Genomic DNA, 23740 nt, shown 5'->3' on the forward strand with positions numbered 1-23740 from the left:
GCTTCCGTGTCTAACCTTAATCAATCCATTGAGTTGCCTGTATTCTTTCCTCATTTTTCAAACAAGGCAGAATTTAAATTTCATCAGTTGGATGTACACAGACAGTTACATTTCTATCTGCACCGAACAAAAGATGTCCGGAAGTCTGATCAACCATTTGTCTCCTTTTCGGAAAACAAAATTGGGTCCCCGGTCTCCAAGATCACCCTATCCAGATGGATATCTAGTTGCATCTCTTTCGCCTACCATGCAGGAGGAAAAGATCTGCCATTTCCGGTCAAGGCACACTCTACTCGGGTTGTTTCTACATCTACAGCCTATCAAGCCAAGTTGTCAATGGGTGATATATGTGCTGCAGCTACTTGGGCTTCTCCTCACACATTTGTTTCTCATTACAAATTGGATGTGGTTTCTAGGGGCAGGTCGTCCTTTGGTTCCACAGTACTCAGGAGTATTTTCCTATGAGCCACCCAGGATGTAGGTGCTAGGGACGCTGTCCCACGGGTAAGAATGTAGGCAAGATAGGACTACATAACATCAAGAAGTTATGTACTCACCATAACGTTCGATGTATGTAGTCCATCTCGCCTCACATTCTTACTTACCCTCCCACCTCCCACCTCCCCCTTCCCATTCCTGGAGGATCTGGAGGTTAGGTTTCTATCTACAGAGTTCCCTTTACTTTAGCTTATTCTTTTTATCTGGATGTTGTGTATGCATGGGGTATGAATGAGTATTACAGCAAACTAGATCTGGGGATATGGAGCAGTGCACCATGGGATACCTGCTTAGCCCAGCCAATACAAGACTTAAAGCTAGAAAAGTTTGGCCAAGTTGGAGCCGATATTCGGCTCCGAACCCACAGGTAAGAATGTGAGGCACGATGGACTACATACATCGAATGTTATGGTGAGTACATAACTTCTTGTTTTGTACAGAACACCATGTCTTATAACCACATATAGGTTAAAATTGCTTACACACATTTATTGATTTGTCTTGTCTTCTTTTATATATGAATACCAGCCATGTTGCACACTAAGCTTAAGATTCCTGAAACTAAATCATACTATTTATATTCACCATACATTGTCATATTTGAGCATATCTCCTCTGTTTTACTTATCATTGTATCTCCTCACCCAGTTCCTGCAGTTTACAATTTTCTTATTTTAACCATCTTTTTCATCTAACTGTTGACACTTCACCTACTCATGTTTTCCATAGGCTGCATTTACATTGCATTTTCTTTATATTTTTCTTATTTGTACTTCCACATTGTATTTATTTTATTTATTGACATTTGATTACTGTGAACGCCCGACTGGGTGGAAGCCCATTTTCAGCAGCGCCTCTGGATGAAATGCTCCAAACTGTTACAAAACGTTTTAAGAACAATAATTTTACAGTCCTCAAAAATAAAACAAAATATCTGCAGTTTAAATAATTATAACAAATTAAACATAATACAAAAATGTTGGTTAAGAATTGATACAAGGTATATAGGTTCATAGGTTCATACTAGGCTATCTGCCCGAGGGCATTTATAAGCCTAGCCCATAGTTTTGTGGCTTACGCCACCCCTTTAGTTTGGAGAAACTATGCCCATTATTTTGCTGTGCCTCTGTCGAGCAGTGACACTGAGGTAACCCCTGGGGTGTATCTGCGATCCCCCATCCATTGGTCAAGATTCCTCTTGAACAAGGCCAGTGAGGTGCTCTGCCTCACATAAACCGGGATTTTGTTCCACAGCATAGGCAGTCTTTGGGTGATGAATCTATCCCTCCAGCACGTCCTATTAATAACCGTGTCGAGGTTTAATTCTCCCGCCCTTGTGGCTCTGAGGGATCTAGATTTTTTGAGATGAAGCATGTTCATCAAATCTGGGTTTGACATGGCCTTGTATGTCAGGCATAGGTCACCTCTGAGCAAGCGGTAAGCAACTGAATATAACTGGAGTTCTTTCAGTCGGGCAGCGTAAGACAGATTTTTGAGACCCTTTATCCTTTTAGTGAGGAACTTTTGTGGCCTCTCCAGCTGCTGCAAGTGTCGGGTCAGATACATTCCGAATGGGGCATTGTACTCGATCATTGGTCTGATGAGTGATGAGTATAGGGAGACTATGACTTCCCTTGATCTAGATGTGAATCCCTTCATGATAAGGTGGGCAATGTAGAAGGTCTTCCTAACTACTTTAGCAATATGGGTGTCGAATGAAAGGCTACTGTCCACCTGGGTTCCCAGGTCCCTGATAACTTCTTCTGTGATCAGGGGATTTCCTCCTATATGGTAGCTAGGGGTAACCTTATTTTTCCCGAAGGGTATGACTATGCATTTCTTGGCATTTAACTTTAGGCCATGGCTCTGGCACCAGTTATCCATTTCTGTGAGACCCTTCTGAAGGATATCTGTGTCGGATGTGTTTTCAACTACGGCGCCCAGTTTGCAGTCATCTACAAACTTAGTCAGCCATAACCCTCCTGTGTTTGCTTGTACTTCAGAAAAGTAGATGCCAAACAAGAGAGGGCCCAGGACTGAGCCCTGTGGGACACCACTTGTGACAGGCTTTGAGTCTGACATGGCGCCAGCAACTCTGACCCTGTGGGTTCTGTCACTCAGCCAGTTTGCAACCCATCTTGTAATGTATGGGTTTACATTTAAGTTGATGAGTTTATCAATGATGCCCGAGTGGGGTATTGTATCGAAAGCCTTTGCCAGGTCTAGGTAGGCTGTATGGACTGCCTTTCCTTCGTCAATGGCCTTGGTGACTGTTTCGAAAAAGTCAACCAAGTTTAAGAGGCATGATCTGCCTTTGACAAAGCCAAACTGGGTTGGATCCAAAGTCTGCAAATTCCCTATGTCTTTATTTATGAGATCCATTATGACCCTCTCCATGGCTTTGCAGATAAGGCTTGTCAAGCTAATGGGATGGTAATTTCCAGGGTCGGTGGAGGCACCGCCTTTGTGGAGTGGGACCACAGTCGCTGTGCGCCACTCTCTGGGTACGTATCCGGAGGTGAGACTAAGATTAAACAGCTGTCCTAACTGTGGGTTTAATTCCTCGTTGAGTTCATGGGGCACACAGCCGGGGACACCATCAGGTCCCATGGATGCTGTGTTCTTTGCCTTGGAGAGAGCAGTTCTCACCTGGGCGTAAGAGATGTTTGGGGGGGCTACAATCATTTGGTATAGATATCTCTCCTTTAGGGGGGAGGGGGGGAGAAATGTTGGCAATGTCTGTAGGATCAGTAATTTTTACATCATTTTGAACTAATTCTGAGCATATCTGGGAGTTTCCTCCTAGGTTTCTGACATAGCTGAAGAATGCCTTATGGTTGTCTTTAGAGTCCTTAGCTATTTTTTTCTCAAAATTAGCTTTGGATGATTTTATGAGAGCTCTTAGCTTTTTACTTATAGTGATCAGCGGTGTCTTACCTTTTAAAGATTTTGCTCTATCTTGTAGTAGCTTTCTCCTTTTGTTGTAGAGTTTGTTTATGGCTGGGGTCCACCAGACTGGACGCTTGCCTTTGGTACAAAGAGTCTTTGTTTTGCTTGGGATTGCCTGATCCATGCAGCCCTCCAGGTGCTGGTAGAAGGCATTTGTAAGTGATTCAGCGGTTTGAGTAATGTTTACCGCCGGCTCAGGGGCCTTAAAGGAGACCACACTAGTCTTTAGAAGTGTGAAGTCGGCTTTCGAGAAATTCTTTACTGTGGTCTTTTTTATTTCGGGCGGGGAAGGGATGAGGACCTCCAGCGAGATTAGTTTGTGATCTGATCTCACCAGTGAGGGGTATACTTCCGGCGTTGAACATTGTGCTCCCATGTTCGTGATGATATCAAGTATGTTTTCTCCTCTTGTGGGGATGGTGACTAATTGTTCCATGGCATTTGAGTTTATGAATTCCAGGAACTTTTGGGCTAGAGTGTTTGGGCTTGAGTAGTGTTCCCAGTCTATATTAGGGTAGTTGAAGTCACCTAGTATGATGGTGTTCGGAGATACATTTATCCCCTCCAGTGTTTTCAGGAAGGCCATACGAGGTTCCTGAGTTTGTGAAGGTGGCCTGTAACATGCTACAAATTGCAGAGCAGTCTTGCCTATGGTTAATTGCACCTGGATGGTTTCCGATGCATCGTGCGTTGCCACCAATCTAGAGGTATGGGTGTCCTTGATGAATATGGATACCCCTCCTCCTTTCTTGGTATTGTCCGGGTTTTGGGGCCGGAACGCATGATATGAGGTAAAACCTGATAGTGCTGGGGTGCTCTTGATGAATAGTGCTGGGGTGTCCTTGATGAATATGGATACCCCTCCTCCTTTCTTGGTATTGTCCGGGTTTTGGGGCCGGAACACATGATATGAGGTAAAACCTGATAGTGCTGGGGTGCTCTCAGGAGCCTTGAACCAGGTTTCTTTCACAGCACAGACATCGATGTTCTCCATACTGAGAAGGGCCTTGAGTGCGTGCATCTTGAGGTTGAGACTTCTGGCAATGAGCAGCATTACCCTTAGTTTTTTTTCTTTGTTGTGTTCTAGGGTGGTAGGTTTAGAATTTGAGCCTTGCCTAAAAAAGGCACATTTAGAAAAAAATTGGACAGTTTGTAGAGAAATTGCAGGTAAGTTAGTCTAATAGAAATAGGAATTGCAATATGAAGAGGGAAAAACGGGCTTATGATATATTTAGAAAGTCAGGAAAGAGAATTAGATAACAGTAAGGAATTAAGTGAAGAAGGGAGAGTAAGGAGGTATAAGGAATGAAAAGGTAATTGTTCACATTTAGAGATGTAGTTCATCCTGACTTTGAGCAAGAACAGAGCTAGATTTTAGCTAAGAAGTCTTTCAGAGTGGTTTTGAAACATGGGAGGGAGGGTATAGATCTGATGGATGCAGGTAAGGATTTATTGGCCTTGGCAACCTTGTACGAGTACAGGCAATGCCCAGCAGATTTGATAGAGGTTTCTAGAGAGACAGGACTTTTGTTCACTGGATCACAACCACCACCTGGGAACAGTGACGGACAGGCAGATGGATGCTGGACCATTTTATAGATGGCAAGAAGTTTTGTACATGTTAGTTGATGTAGGAGTTCTAACCAGTTTAGGCTTTTCAGTGCTGTAGAGTGGGGGTTCTGAAAAGGGTATGTGCTGCAGATTTAGCAACTTTGTTATACATTGCTCAAGTTTTAATTTTTGTGAAGCCTAGAGGTTAGTAAGGATGGGTGTGCCATAAAGAAGAATGAGGAAGAGGTAAGTAGTGACAAGTGTAGTTTAGTTGTGTTGTTGAGAAAGTTTTTGGCTCTGTAAAGCATCTCTAGTTTTTTGTTTTTCTTGCACTATTTTGTATATGCAGGTTGAGTGCAAGATCATCATTCACTATCACCCCATTAATTTGCTATGAGAAGTGATGGCAGTGGTTGTATTATCAAGAGAGAGGACTTTAAATTTTGTTTTTCATGAGAGAGGGATTTGAGGAACAAAGTAGCAGTTTTGTCTTTTTGGGGGTTGAGCATAAGTTGTTCATAGGTGTGTGTACTAGGCTAATGGCCCTGGAGCCTTTACAAGCCTAGCCCATAGGATTACCCTAGCTTCGTGCCACTTGACCTTAGTTCTCAGTGCCTCTGTCGAGTAGAGCCACTGGAGTGATCCCCAGGGTCAATTTTCTATTTCCCATCCACTCATCGCAATCCCTCTTGGGAGGGTCATTGAGGTTCTCTGCTTGACATATATGGGAAGTCTTTGGGTTATGAACCTGTCCATCCAGCATGTTCTGTTGATTATGATAATGAGGTTGAGGTCTCTGGAGCGTGTGCTATGGAGGGATTAGGATTTCTTTACATGTAGCATTTCTAGCAAGGCTGAGTCAGACATGGCTTTGTAAGTCAAGCAGAGATCGGCTCTAAGTAGACGATATGAGACAGAGAATAGTTGGAGTTTTTTGAGTCTGTCCATATAGGACAAGGGTTTAAGGCCCAGGATCCTCTTTGTGAGGTACTTTTGCGGCCCTCCAATTGTTGCAGGTGTCTAATGAGGTACATGCCAAATGTGGCATTGTACTCAATGATTGGCCTAATGAGGGGAAGAGTAGAGGGAGACAGTGACCTCTTTCTTTCTGGATGCAAAACCCTTAGTAATGAGATGTGCCACAGAGAAGGACTTTCTGACCACAGTGACAATGTGGTGGTCAAAAGAGAGGTTGCTGTCAACCTGTGTTCCCAGATCTCTTATAATGCAGTATGTGTTCAGTGGACTACCATCGATGTGGTAATTCAAGGGAACCTGATGTTCTTCATTCCACATTGCTGCAGTCCTAACTATTGGGTAGTCCGCTGTCCAGTCGGCCCGAATACCAGAGTATATGGCTGACGTCGGTCAGGGCGCATTAGACTGACGTCAGTACGTCAGGGTACTAATGCGCATGACCGACGTCATATCCCAGTCTTTTGCCGCATGGTCCGATGCAGAAGCAGTTTTGCGAGTGCAGGTTGGCGTTCTGAAATTTTCTGAAGTCGGAGTTTCAGACCGAATCAGAGTTGGCTAAGTACCCGTTGGGGAACATTTTGTTTTTCTTGCCTCAGTATTTAACCGGATGTCAGAAAAAGTGAATAACTGTATTTCTTGTGGGAAACAGATACCTCATAGGGATTACCATACCTTGTGTATACCTTGTTTAGGGCCTGAGCACGACGTTGTTGGATGCCGCTCTTGTGCTAGGTTTAACAAAGCACTATTAAGAGAAGGTTAGACTGTGCCAGGTTAGTGTTTGGGAAGCGTTGCAATTATAAAATGCCGTCGGATGCTCCGGCGCCCGCTTCCCAAAAAGCGCAAGGACAAAACAGCGAAGCCTAGGGTTGATGAACCGGCAGTCCCGGACGTCGGTTCTTTAGAAGGCTCAGTGGAGCCACAGGTTTTGCCAGGAGTTTCTTTGGAGTCTCAGGCAGAGACTTTACTGTTACAGGATGTGCCTTCTCAGGAGGTAGGCCAGGCTGAGGGGGCTTCTCAGGTAACTGTTCTTCCCTCTCTTCCCAAGGTAGTTAGAGCCTCTCCTTCTGTTTCCAAAACTTCTTTGAGAGGTAGGCCAAGTTTAGCTTCAGTGGGGCTTCTCCTAGCACTTCTGGTTCTGTGCCTAAGAAACATATGCTTAAAATGGCAGAAGATTTGATTACTATGATTAGAGGTTCTATGCCCCTCCTGATAAGAGGCCTAGGGTGGAACCTGAGTTTGATAGTTTTGAACAGTGTTCAGAGGCTTCTGAGTCTTCTGGAAGATTTGCAGGAGTATCCTCCTTATTCTGATTCTGATGTGGATGATTCCACTCCTACAGCTTCTCCTCCTGAGGATTTCTCATTTTCAGAGACTCTGCATTCCATGAGGGAGCACTTTAAATGGGAAGGCCAGGATTACTCTGATTCAGGAAAAGGCTTAGGGAATTCTTGTTTTACCCCAGCATAGGCCCTTAGCTATACCTCCTGTGTTGAATGTGGTGGAAGATGTTTTGCAGAGGCTTCCCTGAACCCTGATTCTTTGCCTCCTGCTCCTGTTAAACCTGATAGGTACTATAGGGTGCCTGAAGCTCATAAGTATCTTTTAAGAGTCCTAGGGCAGACCCGGAAACTGTTTCTCAGGGACCTAAAGGTGTTAAGGCCTCTGTGGTTAAAACCCTGTTCCCACTGATAAAGAGGCAAGGGCTTTGGATAGATGGGGAAAGAAAGTGTATACTTCTTCCACTTTAGCCATGAGGGCGTTGAATTGTCAGTTTCACATGCTAAAATATCAAAATTATCTCCTTTCACAACTGAAATCTAAGGTGGATGCTTTGGCGGAAGGTATTGAGTGTAAAGAGTTGCTGGATTTAGTTCATGTGTCTGAACAAGTAGGTAAGCATTCTTTGCAATGTGGTTTTGATGCTGTACAGGCCTCCTCGAGGGTGGCTGCCACTAGTTCTGTTCTTCGCAGGCATGCCTGGTTGAGGGATCAGAATTTAGCTGAGCATGTTAAGACAAGGATCTTGGATGCTCCTTTACAGTCTGATGTGTTGTTTGGTTCGCCTGTGGAAGCAGTTTTAAAGAAAATGGAGGACAAAGCTAAGTCTATGCAAACTGTTAAATATTTCTTGCAGGTGCAGCCACCGAAGTTTAGTAGAAATTGGCCTACTAAGGGATGGACATATCCTGCTTATGATTCCCAGTCTAGGGGTAGGTCTAGACGTGGTAGGGGTAGAGCTCAAGGTTCTTTTAGGCCTAGAACAGGGAGTTCACCTGCTCAGACTTCTGGTGAGGGCAGGGGTCAGTCCTTTCGTAAACAGACCCAATGACCTGCCTTTTCAGCTGCCAGTAGATTCTCGCCTGGCAGCTCCTTTGGGAGGAAGACTGTCTCTTTTCAAAGAAAATTGGGATTTAATTACTCAAGACAGATGGGTGTTGGATATCATTCACCACGGTTACAGGTTTTATTTCCATACTTTGCCCCCTTTCAAAGGCATGCCAGATGTTCCTCCTCCACAAAGGAAAGAGGCTCACAAGCAAATTTCTCTGTTACTCCAAATAGGGGCCATTCAGCCGGTCCCTGTATCAGAAAGGGGCCTAGGATTTTATTCTCGCCTGTTCCTAGTACCAAAGAAGGGGAACACGTGGAGACCAATTTTGGATTTATCTATCCTCAACACTTATCTGGACATTCCCAAGTTCAAGATGTTGACGCTACAACAGCTTTTACCTCTGCTGGGCAAAGATCACTGGATGGTAACTTTAGATCTCAAGGAAGCTTACCTTCATGTGCCTATAAGACTAAGTTGCAGGAAGTATCTGCGTTTCGAGCTGGAAATTCTCATTATCAGTTCTCTGCATTGCCCTTTGGCTTATCTACTGCCCAGAGTATTCACAAAGGTTCTGGCTCAGTGATAGCTTACTTCAGGCTAAAAGGAATTCAAATCTATCCTTACTTGGGCGACTGCCTGTTTCTGGCTCAAGCAAAAGAAGACCTTCTACAGCATCTGGAATATGTTATAGCAGTGCTAAGATGCCTAGGGTATTCTGTGAGCGAAATAAAGTCCAGTCTAGTACCCTCTCAAGACATGTGCTTTCTGGGTGTGAGACTGAATACAGCAGCCCAGATGGCCTTTTAACCCCGGACAAACAAAAGAGTCTATCCCTTTACTTCCATCAACTATCTCATCAGTCCGTGCTGACTGCAAGGACAGTCCTTCAAGCATTAGGGTTCATGGCATCTTGTATTCTGGTGCTTCCCAATGCCAAACTGCATATGAGGAAGCTGCAATGGTATCTCAAAATGTATGGACACAGCACTGCCAGGATTTGGACACTGTCATTCAAATAATACCTTGCCTTCAAAAAGAATTTTTGTGGTGGGCTCAGGAATGTCACCTAAACAAGGGACTCTCTGTGACCCGGCCAGAGGCGAGTCAGATTTTAACGACAGATGCCTCGGACATTGCTTGGGGAGCTCATCTAAATGGAAAGTGGATACAAGACAAGTGGCCTGCCAGACTACAGCATCTACATATCAACATGAAGGAGATGTTAGCAGTCCAGTTTGCATTAATGGCTTTCAAGGAGTTACTTCTTCCAGGGCAGGTGTTGATTCTAACAGACAACACAACTGTCATGTGGTACATCAACAAACAAGGGGGAACACATTCTTACCCATTGTGCAGGCAAGCAATGATTTTATGGGAGACTGCGCTAAGCTTGCAACTAACTCTTCAGGCAAGGTTTCTGCCGGAGCACAGAACTCCTTAGCAGATGTGTTAAGCAGACAAATCATGGATCCCCACAGTGGAAACTGGATCTTCATGTATTTCAAAGTTGACAGTGTCCTGGGGAACTCCAGACATAGATCTGTTCGCTTCTCCACTGAACCACCAGCTGCCAAAGTTTTGCACAAAGAGGTTTCATCACACAGCTTGGAAAGTGGATGCTCTTTCTTTCAGTTGGAAAAATCTTCATGTGTATGCGTTTCCACCTCTGCCTCTTCTTCCAAAGGTGCTTCTAAAAGTCAGACAAGACAAGCCAAGGATGATTTTAATAGCTCCAGATTGGCCTCGCAGCACTGGTACCCATTACTGAGGAGTCTGGTAAAGAAGCCTCCATGGCCTTTACCCTTGATTCCACATCTGTTGTCTCAGAAGGACGGTCGTCTGCTCAATGTCAAGCTTCCTCTCTTCATCTAACAGCCTGGCATATTCTGTTTTGAAAGACAGCAGGTCTCAACTTCCTCAACAAGTTTTAAATGTGATTATGGAAGCCAGGAGACCTAGTACAAGGAAAGTGTACAGAAAAATGGAAGAGATTTTTATTTTGGACTGCAGCAAAGAATTTGGAGATTTCTGAGCCTAATTTGAGTGTGGCTCTTCAATATCTTACTGAGTTATTGGACAAAGGTTTGTCTTTCTCTTCCATTAAGATTCATGCTGCAGCAATTTCAGCTCACTATGATTGTGACCCACCATTGTTTTCACATCCTTTGTTCAAGCAATTTCTTAGAGGGGCAAAGAATATAAGACCCCCACGTAAAGCTCCTACTCCTGCTTGGGATCTCAATTTTGTGTTGGAGAAACTTACTCTACAACCTTTTGAGCCTGCAGCTACTGCTGAACTGAAATACTTGTCATGGAAGACTGCTTTTTTGTTGGCTATTACTTCTGCAAGAAGGGTGTCTGAGTTGCAGGCCCTTATGGCAGTAGAGCCCTTTTTGATTTTCCATAAGGATAGGGTATCATTACGTACTAATCCTTCCTTTATGCCTAAGGTGGTTTCTAGTGTGGCTTTAAACCAAACTATTCATTTGCCTACTTTTTATGCAGACCCCAAAATAAAGGGAAAAGATTTTGCACACTTTAGATGTACACAGGCAATTGCGTTATTATTTAAGCAGGACTAAGGATTTTAGGCAGTCTCAGCAGTTGTTTGTTTCTTTTGCTTTGAGTTTCAGGGCAAGCCTGTGTCAAAACAAACTATTTCTAGGTGGATTGGGTTTTGCATTGCATTTTGTTATTCCCATCATGGCAAGGAGATTCCAGCTGGGATTAGGCCTCATTCCACTAGGGCTACTGCCACTTCAACAGCATTTCTAAGGGGTGGCAACTAAGGATATTTTGGAGGCAGCTACTTGGAGTTCAGTGCATACTTTCTCTAAGCATTATCACCTTCCTCTCTACTCTAAGTCTAGGGCTGGTTTTGCCACAGCTATTTTGCAAGGCATGTTGTCAGCTCCTGCTTCTTTATGATTTGCCAGCCTCCCTTACCTCTGCTTTGGGATTCTACCCAATAGTTAGGACTGCAGCAATGTGGAATGAAGAACATAGTACAGTTTTGTACCTACCATAAATGTAGATGTTCGAGGATCCACATTGCTGCAGTCCAATTTCCCCCTCCTTCCCTCTGTGTTTAGGGGTGGTTGTGTAGGTGAGGTTATATGCTGATATTTTGTATATATTTTGTATATATTGTACATATTTTTGGTGCAGGTATATTGGGCCTTGTCTTTTTAGGGTCTTCTGACATCTGGGTCAAGAAAAGACTGAGGATATGACGTCGGTCATGCGCATTAGTACCCTGGCGTGGCGTCAGTCTAATGCGCCCTGACCGGCGTCAATATACTCTGGTATTCGGGCCGACTGGACAGCGGACTACCCAATAGTTAGGACTGCAGCAATGTGGATCCTCGAACATCTACATTTATGGTAGGTACAAAACTGTACTTTTTTTCCCAAGGGGGATGATGACACATATTTTGGGCATTGAGCTTAAGGCCATGGTTCTGACACCAGTTGTTGGTCTCAGTGAGGCCTGTCTGTAGGATGTCAGCATCACTTGGGGAGTTAATAATGGCTCCCAACTTGCAATCGTCTTCAAACTTTGTCAGCCTGAGTCCCTTCGTGTTGGCCTGGACTTCAGAGAAGTAGATACCAAACAGGAGAGGACCCAGGACTGAACCCTGTGGGACTCCATTCGTGACTGGTCGGCAGTCTGACTTGGAGTCAGCTAGTTTCACACTATGGGTTCTATCTGTGAGCCAGTTTGCAACCCACCTAGCGATATATAGGGGTTGATGCCTAGCTTAGTGAGTTTTTCTATGATTCCTGAGTGGGGAATGGTATCAAAGGGCTTGACCAGATCAAGGTAGGCTGTATGAACCACCTTGCATTCATCCACAGTTCTGGTGACTGACACAAAGAAGTCGACCAAGTTGAGCAGGCATGATCTACCCTTCACAAAACCAAACTGCATAGGATCCAGAGTTTGAAGATTTACTTTATCCTTGTTTATTAGGGCCATGATGATGCATTCCATAGCTTTGCATATCAGACTTGTCAGGCAAATGGGGCAATAGTTCCCAGGGTCTGTAGTCACTCCTCCTTTGTGGAGAGGGATGACTGTAGCAGTGCACCATTTGGTTGGGAGAAAGCCTGAGGTGAGGCTGTGATTGAACAGGGCACACAGGTGAGGGGCCAGTTCACTCTGTAGAACACAGCCAGGGATATTGTCAGGTCCCATAGGAGCTGTATTCTTGGCCTTGGACAGTGCTGTTTTAACCTGTGCAGCAGTAGTACTGGGTGCCTAGCAGTCTTCTGGTATTGTAATTGGACCTTTGGGGGGGGGTAAAGCTGGCACTGAATCTGTCGGCCAGTATATTGGCAATATCTGCTGCCTCTGTATAGGAGGTACCATTGTGCAGTAGCTCAGAGCAAATCTGGGTATTGACGTGGAGTTTCTTTACATAAGTATAGAAGGTCTTGTGGTTGTCTTTACTATCTGCTGCAATTCTGTTTTCATAGCTAACTTTAGGGGATTTGATGAGGGATCTCAACTTTTTGTTGAGGCTGATAAGGGAGTTTTTCCAGTCTTGGGACTTTACCTCATTTCATATCGTTTTTTTCCTCCTGTTGTAGAGTTTGTTTATGGCAGCGGACCATCAGATTGGCTTCCTTTTTTTAGAGGAGAGCATCTTGGTTCTCTTGGGTATGACGAGATCCATGCATTTGTGTACGTGTTCGTACATAATTTTGTGAGTTACAAAGCCATGTTTCAGTGGCTGTTAAAGCTTCCTGAGTAATTTTTTTGGAGGTGTACTGTGTTGTCATGTGAGAGTGGAATCATCTCCGTATTGTATTTAGGTTGCCTGTGCATGAAAGTCTAGAGGGTGTTAGTGAAAATGTTAGAGGAGGGGACCAAGGCTGGAGCCTTGTGGTACACCGGTGGTGACTGGGAGGTAAGGAGGGAGTGTGGAGTGACATGTTACTGACTGTAACCTATTGGACAGGTAGCTTTTGAACCACAGAAGGGGTGGACTTAGAGCTAGTGAGGATGTTTGAAGTAGGAGTTTGCTGTGACAAACTTTGTGGAAGGCTTTAGACACTTCTAGAAATAAGGAAGAGACTAGTTTGCCATTATCTCTAGATTTATTGAAAGCATCTGTATAGGCTGGAAAGGGTAGTGCTCGTAATATAGGAAGGACAGAAGCAATGTTGTGTAGGGGTTAGAAGTTCTTCCTGCAGGAGATAGTGTAGCAGTTGTCTTTGAATAAATTTTTCAAGTGTTTTGGCGAGGGGAGATAAGATTGCTATAAGTCTAAAGTTATTTAATGTCTGTTGAATTTCCTCTTTTGTGAAGAGGGATAATGTGTGATTTTTTTTCCAGAGAGAGGGAACGTGGGATTCCTGAAATGACCTTCTTTATAAGGATGGAGACAGGATAGACAATGCTGTTGGCTGTCATTTTTAGGTATTCGCTTGTAAGGTCATGAGCTGAAGAAGAGCATGGTTTAAGTTTGAGTAGTTTTGTATAGGATGTGGGCACAGGTTTGAAGGTGAAAGTGGATGTTGTGGTATGTGGCTGTTGGGCAGGGTTTGGATTAGATGTTGAGGAATCCTTGGTTTCAGATGCAGTACTGTCTATAAAATAAGAGTTGAACTGTATTGCAGTTTCAAGTGGTGAGTTATTGAGAGAGGGGTTTGGGTTCAGTTTTTGGACAGGATGTAAGATTTTTTTAATGGATGTCCAAAAATTTTTAGGATTGTGTTTACTATTATCCTAAAAGTTATTACAGTATATGTTTTGTCTTCATTTAGTTTTTTAGTACGATTGCAAAGCATTCTGAAGTTTTCAAGATATTGAGGCATTTTATGTATTTGCCATTATTTTCATGCTTTTTCTGTATCCTGCACTAGCATTCTACTATTTTTGGATAGCCAAATTTCATTATTTGTTTTCAGTCTCTTCCTTCTAGGAGGTGCAAGGCTATGTAGGATATTTAGAAAAGTTGTATCGAATTCAATTGCAGCATTGTCTAAGGGGAGGATTTTTAGGAAGTTCCAGTTAACATATGATAATGTAGTAATGAACATTACTGTCTTAAACTTGGAAAGGTTATGCATTTCATAAATATGCTGTTTAACTGGATGTCTGTGATGTCTAGTCATATAGATTGAGAGGTGATTACTGAGAGAGTCTGACATTGTACCTGCGGTACAGTATTTGCTAGGGTCTGATACCAAGATTCAATTTAATAGGGAATTTGATGTCTTGCTATAATGCGTGGTACTGCTAATTAGTTGTGTGAAACTATATACGTTCATGCTAGATGTAGGGGAGTTAGTTAATGGCCAACCAGTTGACATTCATATCCCCTAGTAATATTTTTTCTTGTGGAAATGATGTGGATATTTGTTGTAGGATATCTTCCAGTATAGTTGTATTGTTGGCAGGAGGGATATAAAGGGCAGTAATACACATTTGTTTATAATTGTTTATTCCCTTGAATAAAGGAGGAAACTCAACTGACCCCTCTAACTTCAGGCCAGTTGCCATCTTATCTCCTGTATCTAAAATTCTAGAAAAATGCATTAATAAACAGCTTCTTGATCACCTCCTACATGAAAATCTTCTCACACCCACACAGCATGGTTGCCGACCTAAAATAGTACTGCTACTGTTCTGACATCGTATGCAAATTCTCATGATAAAAATAAGTCAGTCTCCTGCTTGTTTCTTGATCTTTCTAAAGCCTTAAATACTGTATCCCACAGATTACTTCTATCTAAACTAACTTCACTAAGCCTCTCTAACTCCACTTATCCTGGTTCTCAAGCTACCTCTACCAGTAGATTCCAGGCAGTGAAATGGCAGTCCAACTGCTCTTCTTTCCTACCTGTTGAAACAGGGGTACCCCAAGGCTCTATTCTGGGTCAGTACTTTTTAACATCTTTATTAATGACCTGCAATCCTCTTGCCCACTCTCTTACCACTGTGAAATATGCTGATGACTATACAGTCATCTCCTACTCTGACATCACTTACCTCCATTCTCTTACCCGAGTCCCTTCATAGGTTCATCGGTTGGTACTGGGCTATCTGCCCGAAGGCATATATTAGCCCAGCCACGTTGTGCTATTCACCGCCCCTTTAGTAGTTCCCTAGACCCTTGTACTAGCAGCTAGTACCCTTGGCCCCTATCTAGTAGTGCTGTTGGTGTGATCCCCGGTGTGAACTTTCTGATGTTCTTCATCTCACATTGCTGCAGTCCTTACACTTGGGTAGTCCGCTGTCCTCGGTCGGACCGAATATCAAAGTATAAGGCTGACGTCGGTCAAGGCGCATTTGACTGACATCAGGATGTCAGGGTACAAATGCGCATGACCAACGTCATATCCTCAGTCTTTTTTGCCGCATGGTCCGATGCAGAAGCAGTATTGCAAGTGCCGGTTGGCGTTCTGAAATTTTTCGTTTTCGGAGTTTCAGACCGAGTCAAAGTTGGCTAAGTACCCCGTTGGGGGAATATTTTAGTTTTTTCTTGCCTCAGTGGTTTACCGGATGTCAGAAAAAGTGAATAATTGTATTTCTTGTGGGAAACAGATAACGCATAGAGACTATCATACTTTGTGTATTCCTTGTTTAGGGCCTGAGCACGACGTTGTTGGGTGTCGCTCTTGTGCTAGATTTAATAAGCGCACTATAAAGAGGAGATTAGATTGTGCCAGGTTAGTCTTTGGGAAGCGGTGCAATTATAAAATGCCGTCGGATGCTCCGGCCCGCTTCTTCGAAGAAGCGCAAGGACAAAGCAGTGAAGCCTAGGCTAGAAGAACCGTCCGTACCGGACGCCGGTTCTTTAGAGGTGTCGGTGGAGCCGGTGGTTCCACCGGAGGTTTCTTTGGGATCCCAGGGAGAGACCTTGTTATTGCAGGATGTGGCCTCTCAGGAGGCAGGCCAGGGTGATGGGGCTTCTCAGGTTACTATACTCCCCCCCTGCCTAGGGTGGTTAGGCCCTCTCCTTCTGTTTCCAAGGCTTCTCCTAGAGGCAGGCCAGGTTTAGCTTCAGTTGGTGTCACCCCTAGTTCCTCTGGAACTGTGCCCAAGAAGCATATGCTTAAAATGGCAGAAGATTTGATTACTCTGATTAGGGTTCTTTGCCCCTCCTGATAAGAGACCTAGGGTGGAGCCTGATCTAGGGAGTTTTGAGCAGGCTTCGGATGTTTCAGAGTCTTGACTGAAGACTTGCAGGAGTACTCTCCTTATTCTGATTCTGATGTGGATGATTCTACTCCTTCTGCTTCTCCTCCTGAGGATTTTTCTTTTTCAGAAACTCTTCATTCCATGAGGGAGCATTTTAAGTGGGAAGGTCAGGACTTCTCTGATTCCAGGAAAAGGCTTAGGGAATTTTTGTTTTTACCCCAACATAGGCCTTTGGCTATACCTCCGGTTTTGGATGTAGTGGTAGATGTTTTTACAGAGGCTTCTCTTAATCCTGATTCTTTGCCTCCTGCTCCTGTTAAACCGGATAGGTATTACAGGGTGCCTGAAGTTCATAAGTATCTTTTTAAGAGTCCGAGGGCAGACCCAGAAACTGTTAGCCAGGGGCCTAAAGGTGTTAAGGCTTCTGTTGTCAAGAATCCGGTTCCTGCAGATAAAGAAGCCAGGGCCTTGGATAGATGGGGAAAGAAAGTTTATACTTCTTCCACTCTAGCTATGAGGGCTTTGAATTGCCAGTTTCACATGTTAAAATACCAAAACTATCTCCTTTCACAGTTGAAGTCTAAGGTTGATGCTCTGGCGGAAGGTATTGATTGTAAAGAGTTACAAGATTTAGTACATGTTTCTGAACAAGTGGGTAAGCATTCTTTGCAATGTGGTTTTGATGCTGTACAGGCCTCGTCTAGGGTGGCTGCCACTGGGTCAGTTCTTCGCAGGCACGCCTGGCTGAGGGATCAAAATTTATCTGACCATGTTAAAACAAGGATTTTAGATGCTCCTTTACAATCTGATGTGTTGTTTGGTTCTCCTGTTGAGGCAGTTTTAAAGAAAATGGAAGACAAGGCTAAGTCTATGCAGACTGTTAAAGATTTTTGCAGGTTCAGCCTCCAAAGTTTAGTAGGAATTGGCCTGCTAAAGGGTGGACGATCCTTCTTATGATTCCCAGTCTAGGGGTAGATCTAGGCGTGGTAGGGGCAGAGCTCAGGGCTCTTTCAGGCCTAGAACAGGGAGTTCTCCTGCACAGTCTTCAGGTGAGGGCAGGGGTCAGTCCTTTCGTAAACAGACCCAATGACCTACCTTTTCAGCTGCCAGAGCCTTCTCGTCTGGCAGCACCTTTGGGAGGAAGGTTGGCACTTTTCAAAGAAAATTGGAGTTTAATTACCCAAGACAGATGGGTATTGGATATCATACACCAAGGTTACAGGTTTTATTTCCATACCTTGCCTCCTTTCAGAGGCATGCCAGACGTTCCTCCTCAACAAAGAATAGAGGCTCACAAACAAATTTCTCTGTTACTTCAACTAGGGGCCATACAGCCGGTCCCTATGCCAGAAGTGGGCCTAGGATTTTATTCTCGCCTGTTCCTAGTACCAAAGAAGGGGAACACGTGGAGACCAATTTTGGATTTATCTATCCTCAACACTTATCTGGACATTCCCAAGTTCAAAATGTTGACGTTACAACAGCTTTTACCTCTGCTGGGCAAAGATCATTGGATGGTAACTTTGGATCTCAAGGAGGCTTACCTTCATGTTCCTATCAGACTAAGTTGCAGGAAATATCTGCGTTTTCGAGCTGGGACTTCTCACTATCAGTTCTCTGCATTGCCCTTTGGCTTATCTACTGCTCCCAGAGTGTTCACGAAAGTTCTGGCTCCAGTGATAGCTTTCTTCAGGCTAAAAGGAATACAGATCTATCCTTATTTGGACGACTGCCTGATTCTGGCTCAAGGAAGGAAGAGCTTCTTCATCATTTGGAATATGTGATAGCAGTGCTAAGATGCCTGGGGTATTCTGTGAACGAAATAAAGTTCAGTCTAGTACCCTCTCAGGACATGTGCTTTCTGGGTGTGAGACTGAATACAGCATCCCAGATGGCCTTTTTAACCCCGGACAAACAAAAGAGTCTTTCCCTTTACTTCCATCAACTATCTCATCAGTCCGGGCTGACTGCAAGGACAGTCCTTCAAGCCTTAGGGTTCATGGCATCTTGTATTCTGGTGCTTCCCAATGCCAAACTGCATATGAGGAAGCTGCAATGGTATCTCAAAAATGTATGGACACAGCACTGCCAGGATCTGGACACTGTCATTCAAATAATACCTTGCATTCAAAAGGAATTTTTGTGGTGGGCTCAGGAATGTCACCTAAACAAGGGACTCTCTGTGACCCGGCCAGAGGCGAGTCAGATTTTAACGACAGATGCCTCAGACAAAGCTTGGGGAGCTCATCTAAATGGAAAGTGGATACAAGACAAGTGGCCTGCCAGACTACAACATCTACATATCAACCTGAAGGAGATGTTAGCAGTCCAGTTTGCATTAATAGCTTTCAAGTTTTTACTTCTTCCAGGGCAGGTGTTGATTCTAACAGACAACACAACTGTCATGTGGTACATCAACAAGCAAGGGGGAACGCATTCTTATCCTCTATGCAGGCAAGCAATGATTTTGTGGGAGACTGCTCTCAGTTTACAGCTCAATCTTCAGGCAAGGTTTCTGCCAGGAGCACAGAACTCCTTAGCAGATGTGTTGAGCAGACGAATTATGGATCCCCACGAGTGGAAATTGGATCCTCATGTATTTCAGGAATTGACAGTGTCATGGGGAACTCCAGACATAGATCTGTTCGCTTCTCCACTAAACCATCAGCTGCCAAAGTTTTGCACAAAAAGGTTTCATCCCACAGCTTGGAAAGTTGATGCTCTTTCTTTCAGTTGGAGCAATCTTCATGTGTATGCCTTTCCACCTCTGCCTCTCCTCCCAAAGGTGCTTCTAAAGGTCAGACAGGACAAGCCAAGGATGATTTTAATAGCTCCAGATTGGCCTCGACAGCACTGGTACCCATTACTGAGAAGTCTGGTACGGAAGCCTCCATGGCCTTTGCCTTCGATTCCACACCTGTTGTCACAGGAGGACAGCCATTTGCTCAATGTCAAACTTCACTCTCTTCACCTAACAGCCTGGCATATTCTGTTTTGAACCATAGAGGGTCTCAACTTCCACAACAAGTTTTGAATGTGATTTTGGAAGCTAGAAGGCCTAGTACAAGGAAAGTGTACGCAGATAAATGGAAGAGATTTTTATTTTGGAGTGCAGCAAAGGATTTTGATGTTTCTGAGCCTAATTTAAGTGTGGCTCTTCAATATCTTACTGAGTTACTGGACAAAGGTTTGTCCTTCTCTTCTATTAAGATTCATGCTGCAGCAATTTCAGCTCACTATGAATGTGACCCTCCTTTGTTTTCTCATCCTTTGTTCAAGCAGTTTCTTAGAGGGGCAAAGAATATAAGACCCCCACGTAGAGCTCCTACTCCAGCTTGGGATCTCAATTTTGTGTTGGAGAAACTTACTCTACAACCTTTTGAGCCTGCAGCTACTTCTGAGTTGAAATATTTATCATGGAAGACTGCCTTTTTGTTGGCCATTACCTCTGCAAGAAGGGTTTCTGAATTACAGGCCCTTATGGCGGTTGAGCCTTTCTTGATTTTCCATAAGGATAGGGTATCTTTGCGTACTAATCCTTCCTTTATGCCTAAAGTGGTTTCTAGTGTGGCTTTAAACCAAACTATTCATTTGCCTACTTTTTATGCAAATCCCCAAAATAAAGGGGAAAAGATTTTGCACACTTTAGATGTACACAGGCAGTTGCAATATTATTTGGACAGAACTAAAGGGTTCAGGCAGTCTCAGCAGTTGTTTGTTTCTTTTGCTTTGAGTTCTCAGGGCAAGCCTGTGTCAAAACAAACTATTTCTAAGTGGATTGGGTTTTGTATTGCTTTCTGTTATTCCCATCATGGCAAGGAGATTCCAGCTGGGATTAGGCCTCATTCCACTAGGGCTACTGCCACTTCGACAGCATTTTTGAGGGGAGTGGCAACCAAGGATATTTTGGAGGCAGCTACTTGGAGTTCAGTGCATACTTTCTGTAGGCATTATCACCTGCCACTTTACTCTAAATCCAGGGCTGGTTTTGCCACTGCTGTTTTGCAGGGCATTTTGGCAGCTCCTGCTTCCTTGTAGTTTGGCCATCCTCCCTTACCTCTGCTTTGGGATTCTACCCAAGTGTAAGGACTGCAGCAATGTGAGATGAAGAACATAGTACAGTTTTGTACCTACCATAAATGTAGATGTTCGAAGATCCACATTGCTGCAGTCCAATTTACCTCCTCCTTCCCTCTGTAGTTAGAGGTGGTTGTGTGGGTTGGGTTGTAAATATTGTGTATATTGTATATATTGTACATATAATTAGTGCAAGGGTGGTTGTTTGTTTGTTTGCTGTCTTTTGGTTTGACCTTTATTTTTAGGGTCTTCTGACATCTGGGGCAAGAAAAGACTGAGGATATGACGTCGGTCATGCGCATTTGTACCCTGACGTCCTGATGTCAGTCAAATGCGCCTTGACCGACGTCAGCCTTATACTTTGATATTCGGGCCGACCGAGGACAGCGGACTACCCAAGTGTAAGGACTGCAGCAATGTGGATCTTCGAACATCTACATTTATGGTAGGTACAAAACTGTACTTTACCCATCCACTCATCAAGGTTCCTCTTGAAGAGTGATAGTGAGGGGCTCTGTCTTATGTAGATCGGGACCCTCTTCCATAGTAAGGGAAGTCTTAGCGAAGGGAATCTATCCCTCCAGCATGTTCTATTCATTGTTGTGTTGAGGTTTATATCCCTAGAGCGTGTAGCTAGAGTAGATTTGGTTTTGCTAAGATGGAGCATGTTCAACAATTCTGGGTTGGACATGGCTCTGTACGTTAGACAGAGATTGCCTCTGAGAAAGCAGTATGCAACAGAGGAACAGTCTTAGCTTTTTCAATCGTGCTGTATAGGGCAACTGTTTGAGGCCAGTAATCCTCATGGTTAGGTACCTTTGTGGTCTCACCAGCTGCTGGAGATGTCTAGCCAGGTACATTCCAATTGGTGCATTGTACTCAGTAATGGGTCTGATGAGGGAAGAGTAGAGGGGGCACCATTACATCCTTAGACCTTGATGCGAACCCTTTCGTGATCAGATGGGTCACACAGAAGGATTTTCTAACCACTTTGGCAACATGGTTATCAAAGGAAAGCTGACTGTCTACTTGGGTCCCTAGATCCCTTATTTCTTCTTCAGATTCCAGGGGATTACCTCCTATGTTGTAGTTTGTGGGTACTCTGTTTTTTCCAAAGGGGATTACTACGCATTTTTTTTGCATTTATCTTGAGACCATGGCTTTGACACCATGCATCAGTCTCATTTAGGCCCTTCTGGAAGATCTCCATGTCGGCCGGAGACTCTATTATAGCATCCAGTTTGCAGTCGTCCGCAAACTTAGTCAGCTACAGCGCTTCCATGCTTGCCTGTACTTCTGAGAAGTATATGCCAAACAGGAGGGGCCCCAGGACAGAGCCCTGAGGCACACCACTCGTTACTGGTCTGGATTCGGACATAGATCCCAGTACTCTTACTTTATGGGATCTGTCTGAGAGCCAGTTTGTGATCCATCTTGTGACGTAAGGGTTTATGCCCAGGCTGGTGAGCTTATCAATAATACCGGAATGGGGAATGGTGTCAAATGCTTTAGCAAGGTCAAGGTAAGCCGTGTGTACCTCCTTTCCCTTATCTATAGCCTGAGTAACTGTCTCAAAGAAATCCACCAGTTTCAGGAGGCATGATCTTCCCTTGACGAAGCCGAACTGTGTGGGGTCCAGCGACTGGAGGTTCCCAATCTCTCCATTTATGAGTTCCATAATGATTCGCTCCATAGCCTTACAGATCAGACTGGTCAGGCATATTGGTCGGTAGTTCCCAGGGTCAGTTGTGGTCCCACCCTTGTGTAGCGGGACCACCATTGCCGTGCGCCATTCTATGGGCACATATCCTGTGGAGAGGCTGAGACTGAACAGGGTATTAAGATGCGGGGTTAATTCCTTTTGGAGCTCACATATGACACAGCCTGGGACACCATCTGGTCCCATGGAGGCAGTGTTTTTAGCTTTAGATAGAGCCTTGTTAACCAACGTATCCGTAATAATTGGACTTACACAATCCCCTAGAATGGTAATAGGCCCTGTAGGTGGTGAGGGGGGGGGGGGATTTGCACTGAACCTGTCAGCCAAGATGTTGGCAATGTCAGAAGGGTCAGTGTATTGTGCCATTTTGTACTAGCTCAGAACAGACCTGAGCGTTGCCATTTAGGTTTTTGACGTAGCCATTGAAGGCCTTATGGTTATCCTTGGCATCCTTGGCAACTTTCTTTTCAAAATTAGCTTTAGTTGACTTGATGAGGGCTCTCAATTTCGTACTAATGCTGATCAGGGATGATTTTTCTACTTGAGATTTGGCCTTTTTTTGTATAAGTCTCCTCCTTTTATTGTAAAGTTTGCTTATGGCCGGGGTCCACCAGACTGGTTTCTTCTTGCTTGAGGAAGGAGTCTTGGTTTTATTTGGGATAGCATGGTCCATGCAATCCTGAAGATGCATGTAGAGTGCCTTGGTGTAGGATTCCGCATCCTGGATATCATTATCCTTCTGCAAGGGAATAGTGAAGCTTTCCACTTCGGATGCAAGTAGTTTGACGTTTGCTTTGGAAAGGTTTTTGACTATGGTTTCTTTGATTGGGGGAGGTGGAGGAGTGAGGATGTCCAGGGTTATCAGTTTGTGGTCGGATCTGACCAAGGAGGGGGTGATAACGGGCGTGGTACAATGGGCGCCCATATTTATGATGATTAAATCCAGTATGTTGTCCCCTCTAGTGGGGGAACATACTAGTTGTTCAAGGGCATTTGAATTTATAAATTCTATGAATCGCTGAGCATAGGAGTTGGAACATTGGTAGTTCGCCCAGTCTATACCAGTCATGCAGTCGAAAGATGGCTTACTTCCAACCAACTACTCCTAAACCCCCCCCAAAAAAACTAAACTTCTTGTATTTTTCCCTACTACTCTTCAACACCACAAAGACACCTTTACTGTCTCCTCCCTCAACGATGCAACCATCTGTACTGAAACTTGTACTAAACCTCTAGGTGTATTGACGACCAATTAAAGTTTGATCTCTACACCCAGCAATGCATCAAAAAGACTCATCAAAAGCTGGGCCTGCTGTACAGGCGTAAAAAAATCTTACAAATGCTTCAGGACTCTCCCTTGCACAAGCTTTCCTACTTCCCGCACTTTTCTATGCAGCCCCAATACCCACAGATCTCCAATACAATTTTCTGTCCAACTCACCTACAATAAAATTGCTAGATTTGCCTCTAACCAACCTTA

General features: G+C 44.1%; 1 protein-coding gene across 1 annotated transcript in view; it reads left to right on the forward strand.

Annotated features, from left to right (window-relative positions):
- The window catches only part of CEP85 (centrosomal protein 85), a 2011196-nt gene that overhangs the window by 1605465 nt on the left and 381991 nt on the right, over nucleotides 1–23740 (forward strand). The window lies entirely within an intron of this gene.

The sequence above is a fragment of the Protopterus annectens genome, chromosome 1.part1, assembly GCF_019279795.1.
Source record: "Protopterus annectens isolate FY-2018-M chromosome 1.part1, PAN1.0, whole genome shotgun sequence".
NCBI classification, from domain to species: domain Eukaryota; kingdom Metazoa; phylum Chordata; order Ceratodontiformes; family Protopteridae; genus Protopterus; species Protopterus annectens.